General features: G+C 33.3%; 1 protein-coding gene across 3 annotated transcripts in view; it reads left to right on the top strand.

Moving 5' to 3' along the window:
• LOC148307799 (very long chain fatty acid elongase 7-like) overlaps window positions 1-15,386 on the top strand; it is a 58,464-nt gene that overhangs the window by 27,809 nt on the left and 15,269 nt on the right. The window lies entirely within an intron of this gene.

Raw genomic sequence — 15,386 nt, 5'->3', positions numbered from 1 at the left:
TACAATAGTATGTAAACCGCTTATTCATATTAAAGTGTTCCGTAAACATACTTAATTTTGCGTCGTCGTTTTTATTATATTGTCATTATAAAATTTGATTATTATTATTATTTATTTTTATCATTATATGTTAAGCGTAATATGTGAGCATCTAATAGACTGAATAGTCTTAACCCTTTACAGGATACTTAGAACCGACTAGTGTTTGAATGTACAACCAGCATTAAGGTTTATCTATTTTATCGTTTTGTCTCAATAATGACCCTCATGTCACAATGACCATTCGCGATAATGTACACTAGATGAGTCTACGAAGAGTGAATTGACCCTTGTCTAGAATATTTCCGCCTAATAAAAGGGGTTATATACCACCTATGGTATCTATTAGAAAACGCCCACTGATTTCGGAAATTTGCGCACATGTGTTAATTGGGTAACTTAATTCGATCGCTTACTTGTGATATGATTTTTTTAACAAGAAAAAGTAAATAAGTATATGTACATACTCCAAATATGAAATATTTTTTTAGAATATTTCATAATATTATTGAGAAAACATGGATAATATATATAAAACGTGTATGTTAAAATGAAACCAGTAATATAAGAACCACAGATTCGATTTTTTATATGCATATAATATAAGAAATAAATAAAAACCAAAAATTATATGTACCACCTTGTTCCGATGTTCTTGTTTGACCTCGAAACAGTGGTATATAAATGTACCATTTTTTCTGAAAAAAATATTCAAGTTTTCATGAAAATTGCCAAACGCAATTTCTTTACTATCATAAAAAATATATTTTATTAGGTTTGGAATACACAACTTTGGAAATCGAGTATCATTTGAGGGATCAAATTGAATTCTGCAGTTTTTATTATTTAATTTACGACTCTACGTTTGATTTTCTTACACTCTGTGTACGCTAAAACAGCATTATCATTTTAATCCATTTTTGTCCAAATATCTTAATTTTTTCTATGAGTGTTATACGAGGGGTTAAGCTGGATTCTGCAGTTTTTTATTAATCTATTTACGATTCTACGATTTGTTTTTTGCATAATGTATAGTTACACAAATATGGTATGTGCTAACATAGCATCATCACTTAGTCATATAACCTAAGTTTTGGGCAAATATCTTTAAGTTTTTAAGGTTATAACATATATACGTATATAATTAGTTAATACAGGAAAAAACCTGCAAAACATACCATTTTCTTATGTTAGTCTTTTGGTATTTGTTCAAGTAAGTAAACAATAAATTTTCTTTAAAATAAATCCAATGTATATGTTTTGCATGAAGTTTGTGAAGCGTACGTATTTATATCTTACATTTAAACTTGGAACCTTCAGTACTTATTCGGAAGTATCCTTTCCTGTTAATACTGTTGTATTTTGACATTGTAATAATAATAATAGTAAAAAAGTGTTTTCTTAAATATTAGCTTCATTTTAGTTATTTTACGCTAGCGAGAATGTAAGTTTTATTAGTATGTCCTCTTAATGTCTGACATTTTGTTCAAACGATCTCGATGTCCTTCGGATAAGTAGATAATTTGCCAATTCATCTCCTAATTGTTTCAATATTATATTCCTGTTTGATCATGTTTATGCACTCCTAATCTTATAATAATTACCACCATTTGGAAACAAATCAAGATGTTTCTTTTGACATACAGGTATTTTCGCGAAATTAGGATACGTCACAGGAGATGTATATGTCTATGTTTATATACATATACATATTTTCCAGGTAGCCGTAACAAGAAAAAAATATAATTTTTGACTTCTTGCATAGAATATGAAAGTCTGGGCATAGTTTTCATATTATGTCAAAAAATAATATGAAAAATAACTCCTATAATTGGAGATAATCCAGATTTGTGAACAAGTGTTTGTGAGCATACGGAAATCTGTCTTTCGGCGACTATTATTACTGGCTACCGGTCTATTCGCGTCATTGATTAACAGAATAGAGAGGTCGCCCTCGCATCTAAATCATCTTTGGGTAATTTATTTTTTTCAAAATTTACCAGTTATTAATATATTTATGCCTGGTTCATCAGCAAATTCTAACACACAACACATATAGAAAAATATCTCGAAATCGTTATGACGATATGAGTATAAGAGTACAGCACAGTTCACGGTGAAATTAACAGAACTGTAGAAAGTGCCTGCGCAAACTGTTTAATATGACGTGTTAAGTGTGAGAAAAGTAATATTAAGAATTACTCTAAGCAGGCAGCTATGCCCGGCGCAGCTAGAGCAACGTTTCTCAACTCGTCGGGACGCCGATGGACCTGTATGGCACGTCCTGGCGCTAACTTTGCACTCGGCAACACTGATTGAGTCTGGAAGAAACGTGTATTCGTTTGCTCATTTTTATCGCTAGTTTGCACGGTATGATCGATAATCCCCCTCAACGTTGGTTTGTATTTCTCTAATGAACCATACCCATGACAGCGTTAGCATAAATTGATCAAAAATGACCACTCATGTTTGTTTAATAAACCCTAGACTGGTGCCTGAAGTGAAGGACTGATGATGTTGCATTCGCGTACTAAGGATAAAACTAGCGCATCCTCGATATAGTCGGGTGCGCAATTCGTGAATGGCAGAGGGGATCCCAGAAACATTGAGGAACACTGTACCAGAGAAAGGAATCTCTAGTTGCAAAATCTTTACTCTTACTGAACTGGCAGTTTTGCAATAAATGGAAGCCCACGCCTAATATTTATATTAGGACGTGGCGTAATATTCGGTTCATTTTCTAGGATACTTGTATTATGCAGGTAACCGGGTATGCTTTAGTGATTCGATAAAGAAAATATCGTAATTTGAACAATTTTCTTAATGCAGATTCAAAGTATGCAAATATATTTTTCTATCGTAATTGATTATATTTTTTTAGTAAAATTATTATTGACTAAATCTGCATTATGATTTTTCGTTTTCTTTTGTCTTTATGTTGATTTGCATAAGATTCAATTATTTTACAGCCAGTAACTGCGTTATTTATTAAACACCAAATCGTTCTCATAATAATGATAATTAACCTTTAACACCAACAAATTCGTCGATGGGTCATAAAAATGTATTTGAATCGGACACGATTTTCGCTTACAGAATCAATGTTATGATATTCGTGGAAGCAAATTTCTTAATTAATTTTTTTAAATCATATTTGTATAAATTATGCTGCTTTTAATGTGTCAAGGCAATTTGGAACGTTCGACAGTCATTTATATAAAATATCGGAAAATATTCAATTAAAATCCCGCAAATATAATATGTTGACAATTATATGTACCTCACTACCTGTATATTCATTTGGATTGGATTGGGAGTCGATAATGGTTTTATTGATAGCTACGATATTTTTTTGGAGACATTTGCATTATTTTAACGAGAATGTAATGAATGCCATATATTTAACCCAATTTGGTAAATCCACTAATCACGTCCCGAAGGGTTGTTAAATTAATGTTAATAATACAACCTGTTTTCCATTATAATGTCAAATAATCTGTAGCGACTCTTTCCCATAATATATCGTAAATGCCAGTTCGGCAAGACGATTTTGTTTTGGATGATCTGCTCAAAATAAATATAGACAAGATCTGGAAAAATCGTACAAGCAAGATAAGTGCTTTTACTTTTAACTATATACAAATGCAACTCTTTTTATATGAAGAAAAAAACAAAAACTCATTCACAACATTTTAAGTATGTCCAGATCCCTAATCACAATCAGGGTTTCTCCACTTACGAGTTATTTTGACATTTTAACATTGGTAGGCTGCTTTAAGTGATCACCATTCTATCCATGATTGACAACCACACTGCTAAAAAATAGTCCTATAAATTCCTAGACTTCCATATTCTTCTTCATCTATGTTGAGATGTCAAAATGTAAAAACCTTTTTTTTGCTAAATTTTGTTTTTAAATAAATCACAAATGGCGCTAAAGTGTACGTATAACTAACTGATGTAATCTTATATGTAATAACAAAAAAATGTAAGCAAAGACAAATGTAATGTACCTTTGTCTTTGCTTACAATTTTTTTTTGTGAATTTTTTTTTGTTATTACATATTAGTCTCCAACCCCGATACGCATATAAAATGTATAAATTTCGTATTTTCTTTAAATTAAAAACGCATTAGTCAATAGGCCAGGCTTGGAATTGCGCCCCACATGATCCTTTACGGAAGGATTGCCAAATTAGAATGCACAATGGCAATGTCGGTGCCTCGTTTTGGCCTAGTGACCCTTCGCGCTGTGACGTGTGTCCAGTCGGGTGGCATTCCTCGCGCGGAGGTTACGCAAGAGCAGATGATGGTTGCCTTACATTACCATTACATCGCTAGTACCGCAGTACCGCAGTACCGCAGTCTCTCGAGTTTCTCTCGGCCACTGCACCCGAACCATCTCGTTACCCGTGACAGGTTCGACAAAACTCTTATATCGATACATGCGTTTTTTTCTTTTTTTTTACCCGCAGCGGGTATAAAGTCCTGGGGGACTCTTTGTCAGCTGCGCTAAGAGGAATAATTTAAATTCATTCTTAAGGAATAAAAACTATACAGATTAATGAGGGGGGAGGAGGATGTATGGACAAAGGCCGACGCTTCGTCCCCACTCCTCAGGATCCCTATGCCTATCAAAAAAAGAATACAGAAGAAAAGAAAAAAAATCATATTTACAAATCTTATGAATGAAGACTTAAAACTAAGGTAACATAAAGATACATGCGCTATGTAATCTTACGTATGTGCAATTTTTTGTAATCCGTCATATCAGATGTGTAATAGAAAGGGTATATATATATATTTCTATTTGTCCGTCGCAGTGTAATATTTAGCGGGTTTGGCTACAATGCCCAAATTCCCGGATCGATTCCCGAGAGATCAATATAAATGTACGTGATTTCTTAACTCGCACGTTTATTACCCTAGAATGACAGCTGAAACTCAATAATTAACTATTATGTTAAGTTCCGTGTAATTAATGATTAAGTTAACACTGCATAGGTCGATAACATGCTATACATGTCATTGGGTGCAGATAAGAGCATAGTTTAATTATTTACTTTTTTTCTTCATAATATTAAATTATTTTTCCCTCTGTAATTACTGATTTTAAATGTTTTTTTACCCATTACAAAAAATCACTACCGTAAACAATTAAATTTCGCAAAATGACCCAGTTAACGGCGAAATTATGCCTTTTCTACCCAAATTTCTTTCTGGTGACTCGATGCATGTCGGCTGTCCAAACTCAAAACACAGTAAGGGACATTTTTTTGCTAGTACCATTTTTTTGCAGTAAAAAACGCACTGCTAAAAAAATGTCCCTTACTGTGTTTTAAATTTGGACAGCCGATGTGTTCGTATGTGTTGGTGGGTACTACTTACTACTTACTGAGTGGCCGTTCACGCAATCGTGAACTCGTGCAGTATCTACAAAATAATATTATACGCGACGCCTTTGTGGGTCGGAGCCAGACATGTCTACCTCGCGAAAAATAATTTATTTATTAATATAAATCATTGCTATCTTCGTTAAATCAGGGCCATACACGTGTTTATAAGAAATTGTCATACAACATCCCTATCGCATACAATCATTTTTAGCAATCATTTAAAAAAATAATGCAATTCTCGGGCAAGGCGAATAGAATTATAAAATATTAAGTTTGAAATGATATGTGTATGAAATAAACGTATGACAAAAATATCGATTTCATATTGTTTTTTTTTCTCTGCTGCGTATTCAGACATCTCTGTTTTTTCTTAACATACGGAAAAATCCAAAGAGCCATTGTAATATACATATATATTTTTTTAAATGTAAGGACAAAATCAAAATTATACGTTCCAAACATCCCGGGGATATCAATTAAAAAATCTTGAATGATTACTTTTACGTCAGAATTGTAGAATGGACCTTTGTATATGATTTTTTTCCAATCCTTCGTAATATATGGTCGGAATCATTGTTTTGAATTTTTCTTTTCACGTTCAGTAGCTATAATAACTTATCTTTATGAATATTTAAAAAAAAAAATACGTATAATTAAGGAATCTCCAATATCCTATTGTTAATTATACGGAAAAATAACACCAGTCGTAAATAGGGGAGACCGGGGTCTAAAGAAACACCGATCCAATGTAACATCGCTACGATAATGTCACATTACCAAATAACCATATATCTACAATATATTAAACCACATTCACAAACTTCACTCCTTGCACGGTACATACTTCCTGGAAGTGACGTAAAACGCATGTATGAAAATTTGCATAACAAAATATTCAATATTGATGGAAAGTAACACGAGACATGTCTGCAAAAATCTTCATTTGTTTTCAAGTGTTCTCGAGAAAGAATATGCTATAGGAGCTATAATTATAGATTGTAGAAGTGTAAGCTGCCTACCACCACAATAAGTTTTACTCTGCACAATCAAAATGTTATTTCGGACCCTGCTGTCGGGGTCGAAAGTAACACTGGACATGTCTACGAAAATCTTTTAATACCTTCCAAGTAATGTACCAAAAACTATTAGAAAAAAGCATTACTAAAATATATGCTCTACCCTTTTATAAATGATCACAATAACCACAAATGTAAAACAATATTTACAACATTTTGAGTGTGTCTAAACACTTGTTCACAAATCTGGATTTTCTCCAATTATAGGTGTTATTTTTCATATTATATTTTGACATCTCAACATAGATGAATTATAATATGGAAGACTGGGCATTTACGCGGCTTACGACCGTCACAGGCTGGTTTGAGTGATCACTTCCATACTTCCAGACTTCCATATTCTTCTTCATCTATGTTGAGATGTCAAAAAATAAAACGATATTAGTTTGGACCCCGGTCTGCCCTAAAGTAGCGCTATTGTATAATTTGTAAATAATGGCGCGTGGGCAGCGCTAAGTATTTTACGTTCGTAGCTCTTACTACTGTAGTAGGTTTATTTGTACCACGTACGTAGAATATGTCACCTTGATTCCAGGTTACTCCGACTAAAGTAATTTCCTACTCTTTCCCATCGCTACGAGCTGCCTGCGTTGGAACTCGGAACTAGTCTGACGTTAATAACCATATATTATCCTTTTATTACGTAAAGGCTAGTTATGGTTTCTCATAACATTGCGCTAATGTGCAGTGAAATATAATGTACTCGTATATAATACGTTTTTCGTTTCATTTACGTTAACTTTTTGAATTTTTACGTACTATTCTTCCTCTATTTTGTTTTCCATATCGCTCACTCCTTTCAAGAACGTCATTCAGGAAAACGTTTTTAAAGTTTAAAAATATAATACAATGTATTTAAAATAAATATCAAACCACTTATTGAACTTTTTACTATGCAACAGATCTTTTTAGGTAAAACCTGAAGGTTTTTGCTCCATTTGAAAAATATTTAGTATATTTAATATTTTTTTAAATAATACCTTTTCTTCAAAGTGCAAAAACAACACCTTCTGCCCTGTAGCGGGTAAATATTAAGTTAAAAATATGCCTCTTTTGCTGGGATGTAGTACATTTTCTTGGTATTCCAAAAACATGCAGAACTGATAATTGACGATTTGTTTATTTATGACGTTCTTGAAAGGAGTGAGCGATATAGCAGTTGTCTCCTTCATCTTGAGTATATACACCTGTATATACCCCAAGATCAGTGGCGTGCACAGAGTTTTTAATCAGGGTAGGCACTAGGGTTGGGTAAGGATAAGGCATAGTAGGCACTGGTCGTGTTTCTATAATATCCAGAGTAGGCACTGATTTTCTGCCTATATAGAATGCACGCCTCTGCCAAAGATCGAGGAATCTAGAGCTAGATTAACTGCCATCATATAACTAACGATCATGCTAACACGGTGCCCTATGCACCATTAGTTGCGGATAGACCTCCAAAGTACGTAATTAAATGTAAATTATTTTGAAATGTTGTTTGCTAAATATTGAACAACATTTTTTATGGGAACATTTTAAATATTTCGTCAAATATTTTTTATATATTTTTAATTTATAAAAATGATAATTAATACTTAACTTGGTAAATCACATTAATCATAGTGCTATAATGTGACACGTGTTTCATTGCACTTAACATAATAATCTTTATCGCGTCGAATCACGTGTTATAAAATTGAATAATAACTAATGGTATTCACCAAGTTAACAATAAATTTGATATACACATTAGCACAGGTGACAAGCCAGATTGATGAATGAAATATTTTTTTTAAACGTAAAATTGATCATATTTCATATCACCAAACGCCAATACTTGGATTCCAGTCACAGATACGTACGAATGTGTGGAATTTGTACTAGTCATATTTAATTAATTTTCTAATTGCGGTTATCGATAAAGCAGCAGTTATAAATTATTATAAATTATCGTGGTAGTATTGTACGGATAAACATTTTTTCTGATATTCGTCATCATAATAAATTTTTTAATATGTTGTTATTTACCTACATATTTTATCACAAGCAGTAATTAGTTATTTGACAAAAAAAAGTCAATTATTTACAATCGAGTATTTATGAAATATATAATTATAATCAAGCATTTATGAAATATTGAGAAGTTTAGTCGACTTGTATTTTATTATTTTAAAATACTAATAGTATATAAGTACATTCATGTGTTTTAATGTAGGGAGTATTTTGTTATTTTTTTTAGTCATGTAAATTTTTATTATCTAGTCCATTGCACTTTACTATCACAAGGAGGAAGAACTGCTAAGCACATTATAATTATTATTTAACGAGTAGTTTGTATTTGCTCATTGAAATTAGGGAAATACATTTCACTAATTGTTTCGCCTTTGGCGTCTTTTGACATTGTATACCCTGTGTTTGTGTATGCATGTGCATGTGCGTGTGCGTGCGCGTGTGCGATATCAGGGATATTCTGTTTTTGTTGTTGTATGAAACGCGTTTTATAACCCGGAACCTTACTGTTGTAAAGTCGAACCAAATAGTATACATCAATTGAGTAAAATATAGATGAATGAAGCAGCAGATCGACGGGAAAGGTGGCATTGTTATGTATTCACCTCACAACCGCCGCTCGCAGCAGTCGGCCCACTCAGGCCTCGGGGACTCGCTAGAATGCTCAATGTTCCCGCCATGAGACTAAACGGAATCTGGTACGGTACACTGTCGTGTCGTGTCACTTCTCGGGTAGCTGCTGATGACGATGGGTCGCAGCCGTTCGGCCCACGGAACTCCCTATAATGCTCAATGTTCCCGCCATGAGACTAAGGAATCTGGTACTGTACACTATCGTATCGTGTTACCTCTTGGGCTCTTCTTTTTAACTCGGCAGAATACTGTGCTCCAGTATGGGGTAGAAGTGCCCATTGCAAATTAAACAATGAGAAAAAAAGTACAATCAAACCAACTACAACCCAATACCTTCCCAGATCTGCGAAGATTAGGTACACGCCACAGTCAGAGAAAAAAATAAGATAAAACATAAACCTAATCTACCAACTTTTGAATATATTTTTCATCCACATCCAAAGAGGTTCAAATTCCGTAAACCTATTCGGAAAGTGGAGGCAGATGAAACCAACATAGAGGAAATGTGGAAAGAAAGATGGGCCACTGAACACGTGATAAACAAACAATTCATCGTGGACCCAACATTTCGAGTACCGGGCTTAGATCTGCCCCGAAGGACATAGGTACAGAAGGACAGAGTAAGAACGGGGCAGGGTTGCTGCAACTTCTTACTCTTGAGGTAGGGGAAAAGGAACAACCCTGATTGTGAGTATGGAGCTGAGCAGATCATAAGACAAATAGTGCAGGACTGCCGGCTCAAAGGTTATGGTGGTGACCTTCGGGATATCCATGACTATAGTATCATTAGACACAAACCATAAGGGTGAAAAAGAAACCGGAGCCTCGCGCAAAGTAAAAAGTAGGACCTCTCGAGTAGCTACTAATAACGATCTCTTCTGGAACACAATAAATCTGAATCAGATATATATAGAGCTGAATCAGGCGTTGGCAAATGTTTTTCTAATGAATGTTTACCATTCTTGCTTTGGTCGACAACAATCATGGATTGTTGTCATACCATAAAATCTATATATTTTTGCTCCTATTTTCAACAATGTGTAGGTAAATAATTTAAGGTAAATATTCTGAAAAAATATTATTTCGTAGTTTTAAATTTAGCAATCAATATTATTACTAACTACCTGGTGACTGGTGACACACTATGCAGAAATGTACTAAGTTGCTCTTTTCGACATAGTATTAATATGTTGGATTATGTTGCGCACAGATTAACATTCAATTCGATGCATTAGTCAACATAATTCTCAAAATAAATGACATGCTTCGTTTTATCTTACATCATATAAATTACTGAATAATTTCTCACAGTAAACTGTTCCTTTTTATCTATATATTTTTTATTGGTAAATCTTCTAGATTAAAATAATATTTAGTGTGAAACGAATATCGGCAAAATGCCTTAGTCCGTTTTTATACTTTGCTGCGAAACACGGTTCTAAATAAATTTATTTCTACAATAATAATTTACCTGTTACCTACTAAAAATTTTAATTGTCATTTTTCTTTTTTCTGTTTTCTCGATATTTGTTGAAGGTTACTGTTTTTGGTTTGACGTTCCTTAACTTCAGACTATTTTATTAGAAACATAGTAAGGTATGTACTTGTTTTTTCATTTATGTTTTACTACTAGGGATATTGTTTAAGGTTATAATCTCAAATATACAATTCAGTACGCGACTGGCTGAGCGCAAAGCCACAATTGATATCGCGCACATTTTTTAAATAATATATATTATCAGTTTTTAACTCCTTACTTTTCAATAACTCTTTTCTTTTCAAAACTGTACATTTATTTCGAAAATAAACTAATCTTTTAAATAAAAAATGGTTGTTCAAGCAAACAAAATCAATTGCGTTAAATGTTACCTGGCTTTAAAAAAAATAAGGTTATCGATTGTCTCGTCTTGAGTCATATACTAATTGAATAGTATGGTTACATCAGTTACAAAATGCATACTGTCAATTTCTTGCATTACGTTCTAATTGTTTACCGAAAAGTGTGTAGGGTTAAGACATTTTACTAATCATATATCGAAGTCCAATTATTATCATTAATAGAACCATAAAACAATAAAACCCGTGTTGATAATTCTCTGAACCTCTGGAGTGACACGTTTTATAATATTTTGAAAATGATGGTAATTCTGATTTTAAAATGCTGAACAAATAGTTGTAAAAACATTTTGAGTTAATATTACATCATGAAATAAAGTTGATACAATTAATTAAGTCACGTAATTTATATATTATTTTGAGAAATAAAAAGACTCTATTTTGATCCACTCACATTTGTATTAACAACCAACTAGTTTCGGCAACAACCTGTTGCCCTCTTCGGGGTTTAATTTATGACTTAATTAAACCCTGAAGAGGGCAACAGGTTGTTGCCGAAACTAGTTGGTTGTTAATAAAAATGTGAGTGTATCAAATAACAAAGTCTCTTTATTTCTCAAAATAATATATCAATATGATCCACAGAGTTAATGCTTTCAATATTCAAAACATCACGTAATTTGATTTATGCATTATTATGACACTGTTAATATTGACCCAAAAGTAGGTACTTGTAAAAGGGTGTGCATATTCGTTCTGTATCCGTTCACATTTCCTAAATACACGTGCATGTATGTTATATATGTTTCATAGATGACTCTTAAGAGTAACTAAGTTATCTAATGTTAAGATTAATCATACCCCAATTTCAAAATTCCATTTCGAAAACATTTACTTATTGGAATGTACTATGTATTTCTTCATTAGCGGTTAAACATTGATTCCAAGAATAACGATTTCTCAAATGAATAATGAGGTTTAACTTTTAAATTGAATTCTTGTTCCGGTCCCTACCCCACCGCGATATTGCATAAGGAACCGCATCAGATTGACAAGTGTTAACTTAATCGTTAATGATATGAAGTTTTACGCTTCATATTTTTGGATCTAGGAGAATAAAATTATTTGAAAGTACCCATACAGATGACACAACTGAAGGAGTTCACGGTAAAGGACATAACTGCTGTACGAAAAATATAAAAAAAGGAATAGTAGATAGAAAAATGAGAATAGCAGAAATGGCTAGGACACTCGGGTTTTCATAACAAAGGGACTTTTTAAGGAACACCATTAAGAAGCGTAAATCATACACAAGTTTGTACGAGTACGGTTATCATAAACTAGTTCAATTTATTACACCAGATTATTTCTTTATTGAAAAGTGTAGACTCTTCGTTTAGTAATATGGTTAAGTCTCTTTCTTGCCACCCTCATCCACCCACTACAGGGTGAAGTTCTCTCGCAGTTCTGAGCCCTCCCCGACCAATATTAGGCAAATTGGTGATACCATTTACCCTTCGCGCTGCTTCTACTACATTTTTGCATCCAGTTCCTCCCATCCTTTCGTCTGCATACATCATAGAGTCAATAACGCACGGCAAGAGACATCTTTAAGCCCTTCAGTGGCTGCCAGACAAATACGACCCGACGACCCCCGTATGCGAGTGTTTTGGCCTAGAATCTTCACTTATGAATTATATGAAATTATAGTAACTTTAAACATAAAGAGTAAATCCACTCACGAGTAGGCATAGGCTATGAAACTTATTAAGTTGAAGCCTGAGTAGGGACATGATAAACGGTGTTGCATAAGCCGTAGCTAGATTTCAGAGTCACTTGGACGTTAGGTAATTAAAAAAAAACGATCCCCGTATTCTATATACGACTCTACTTCTTCTTTCTTTTTCTCCTCGGTGTAGGCCTTGTGACCTGTTTTTAAGAGGGATTCGCCTCCTGCGATGTTTATTCCCAGCTATTAATCCATCACTTTGGTGGTCTGCCCGAGAGTCGTCTACCTTGGGGTTGGCCGTGCAGTGCGATGTTGGGGGAATCTGGATGGTTCCATTCTCCTCATATGCGCATACCTTTGTCTTCTTCGTTGCCCTCCCCAGTTCGTCGTCTTAAATCTGGCATATTTCTCTTATCCTGGTGTTATCTTGCCAGATATTCTCTTTAGAGCCTTCATTTCTGACACTCTTAGCACTATTTTTGTTACTTTTTGCAACTCTACTTATTATTTACAAATATACACGAATACAAAAATAAATCATGGAAACTCTTTGTTATAACATAGACACCTTGAATATTATGTTACACTTATGGTCTTATTTGTTGATATTCAAAACCCAATCGTTCATAAATATAATAATTTTTTTATAGTGTGTAATCAAAGGCGCCATTAAATTAGTAACGCCGATACATATTTTAGTTATATTCTAGGTCGTTTGCCCATAGCTGGACGCTCCGTACATTTCCACAAATTCCTCGTAAATGTACAACTAACATAATTTATTATGTATAAATGTGAAGGCACGTGTTTCCCTTCTTAATTCCGCGCCCTTTCTCATTGGTAGCTACTTTTTGTATTATTATTTTATAAAACCTTTCACGCCAACGGTTGATAATATGGGTATTATGGAATTTCACGACATATGTATTATATATTTATCCAAAGATAGGATTTTTTAAAAGTTTTTTTAGAATATTTGATTTTTAAAACGTACAGTTTGACGTCATATCGTAGGATTTTCCAATGCTACCAATATTGCATTAGGCAGCGTCTCCTTAAACCGGTAATTTATATTTAAAATGGTTGGAATTGATGTTTCGTTCAATTCGATATCGTGAATGGCCGGTACCCCAATCGTATTTTCATTGTGAAAAAAAAAAAGTTTTTTTCAAACTTTATAATAATTTTATCCTTCTTTATTTTAATAAAAGATGCGAGTTGTAATATATAAAACTTCAATTTTTAATTAAATAACTTGTCAAATAACACTATATATATACATTTTAAAATCCTTTGTGACACGTGTTTCAACGCATTCAGTATCATTATCAAATACCGTATGATAAAACTTCCGATAGGTAGATATCTATTTGAATTCCTGCTAAAACAAAATCCTTTGATGAAAGATTTATTTATAAATGTTATTTCCTCACATTTTTAGACAAATCATTATTTTAATTACTTTGTTACGTCGACTCTCAGGAATTTATTCCTGTATTTTGAGTACCCCTGCCCTACTAGCCCTGCGGCAAATACCAGGAACACGCCAAACTTGGGAGTGCCATAATCCACAGGACTTGGCTCCATTTCCAAGTGTTTTGGTTCATTAATGTTCCCTCAACCCAAAACGTAATAAATATCTGTAAGCGAATATCATTTTTACGGAATAACACATGCATCGTTTATAAGTAGTATTATATTGATTTGTTACTTATTATGTTCACTAATCCTATATAAATATACGACGAATACTTTTTTTTTAAATATATTACTTTTTTCACCCAAAATTCCTTTTCAACAAAAAATCTCCGCCAGATTTTTTATACAACATAAATAATTTACTCTGCGTGACGCTTTGTACTTTATCAAAAGATCATAATTAATTTTGAATGAATTAAGTCTCGTAGAATTATACAATGTTTTTATTAAAGCGATATTAAACGAAGAAGCACATAATCAATCATGCGTATTAAATCACTAACATATCTACGGTACCTACGTACATTTAGGTTGCCTAATATCTAATCCTTAGGTTATTATATGGAATGACATTATAATGTTTTCATAATAAATTAGATAAATATTAGTAAAATAGTTGGCAAAATAATGATGAATGTACAATAGACCGAATGCAGTCAAAATGCAAGACTAATATGAGGCAAAACAATGTACGATAGATGTTCTTATGATGAAATAAAGAAAGAATGGAGGGCTGAGATAAACATTTTCGATAAAATTAAGAAAGGTGTTTTGGTAATAAGGAAAGAATTGTAAAACAAATATATGAGGCGAATGTAATTGGAACTGGAAACCGAGAAAAACTTGATGATCAAGTTCTCCGATACTTGATAGTGGTCAGAAGTCAAAATGATCCGCGGGTATGTATAAGGAGATGCATAAATGTGTAAGCGGCGAAGAATGTTTGCACGGACAGAATGGTGTAGCGTTCTATCCTTTCTGCCGATACCTGCGGGAATGCGGGGGCTTAGTTAGTAAGTTATGTAGTTTTTAGGTCTCCGATTTTCTTCAAAATTTACTAAATATCTAAACATAAAAAAATGATATTTTTGAAGTACAAGTAAGTAATGAGCCAACGTGTAAGCACTAGATACGAGCATGCGTGACAATAAGTGAAATATTGGCAGACTAGCAACTTCCGATGTTGTGAATCGTTAAGAAATGTTCG

The sequence above is a fragment of the Brachycentrus maculatus genome, unplaced genomic scaffold (assembly GCF_059751285.1).
Source record: "Brachycentrus maculatus isolate JH-2025_06_01 unplaced genomic scaffold, ASM5975128v1 h1tg000189l, whole genome shotgun sequence".
In the NCBI taxonomy this organism is placed as follows: domain Eukaryota; kingdom Metazoa; phylum Arthropoda; class Insecta; order Trichoptera; family Brachycentridae; genus Brachycentrus; species Brachycentrus maculatus.
The sequence above is the reverse complement of the archived record's forward strand: the minus strand, read 5'-3'. Positions and strand labels throughout refer to the sequence as shown.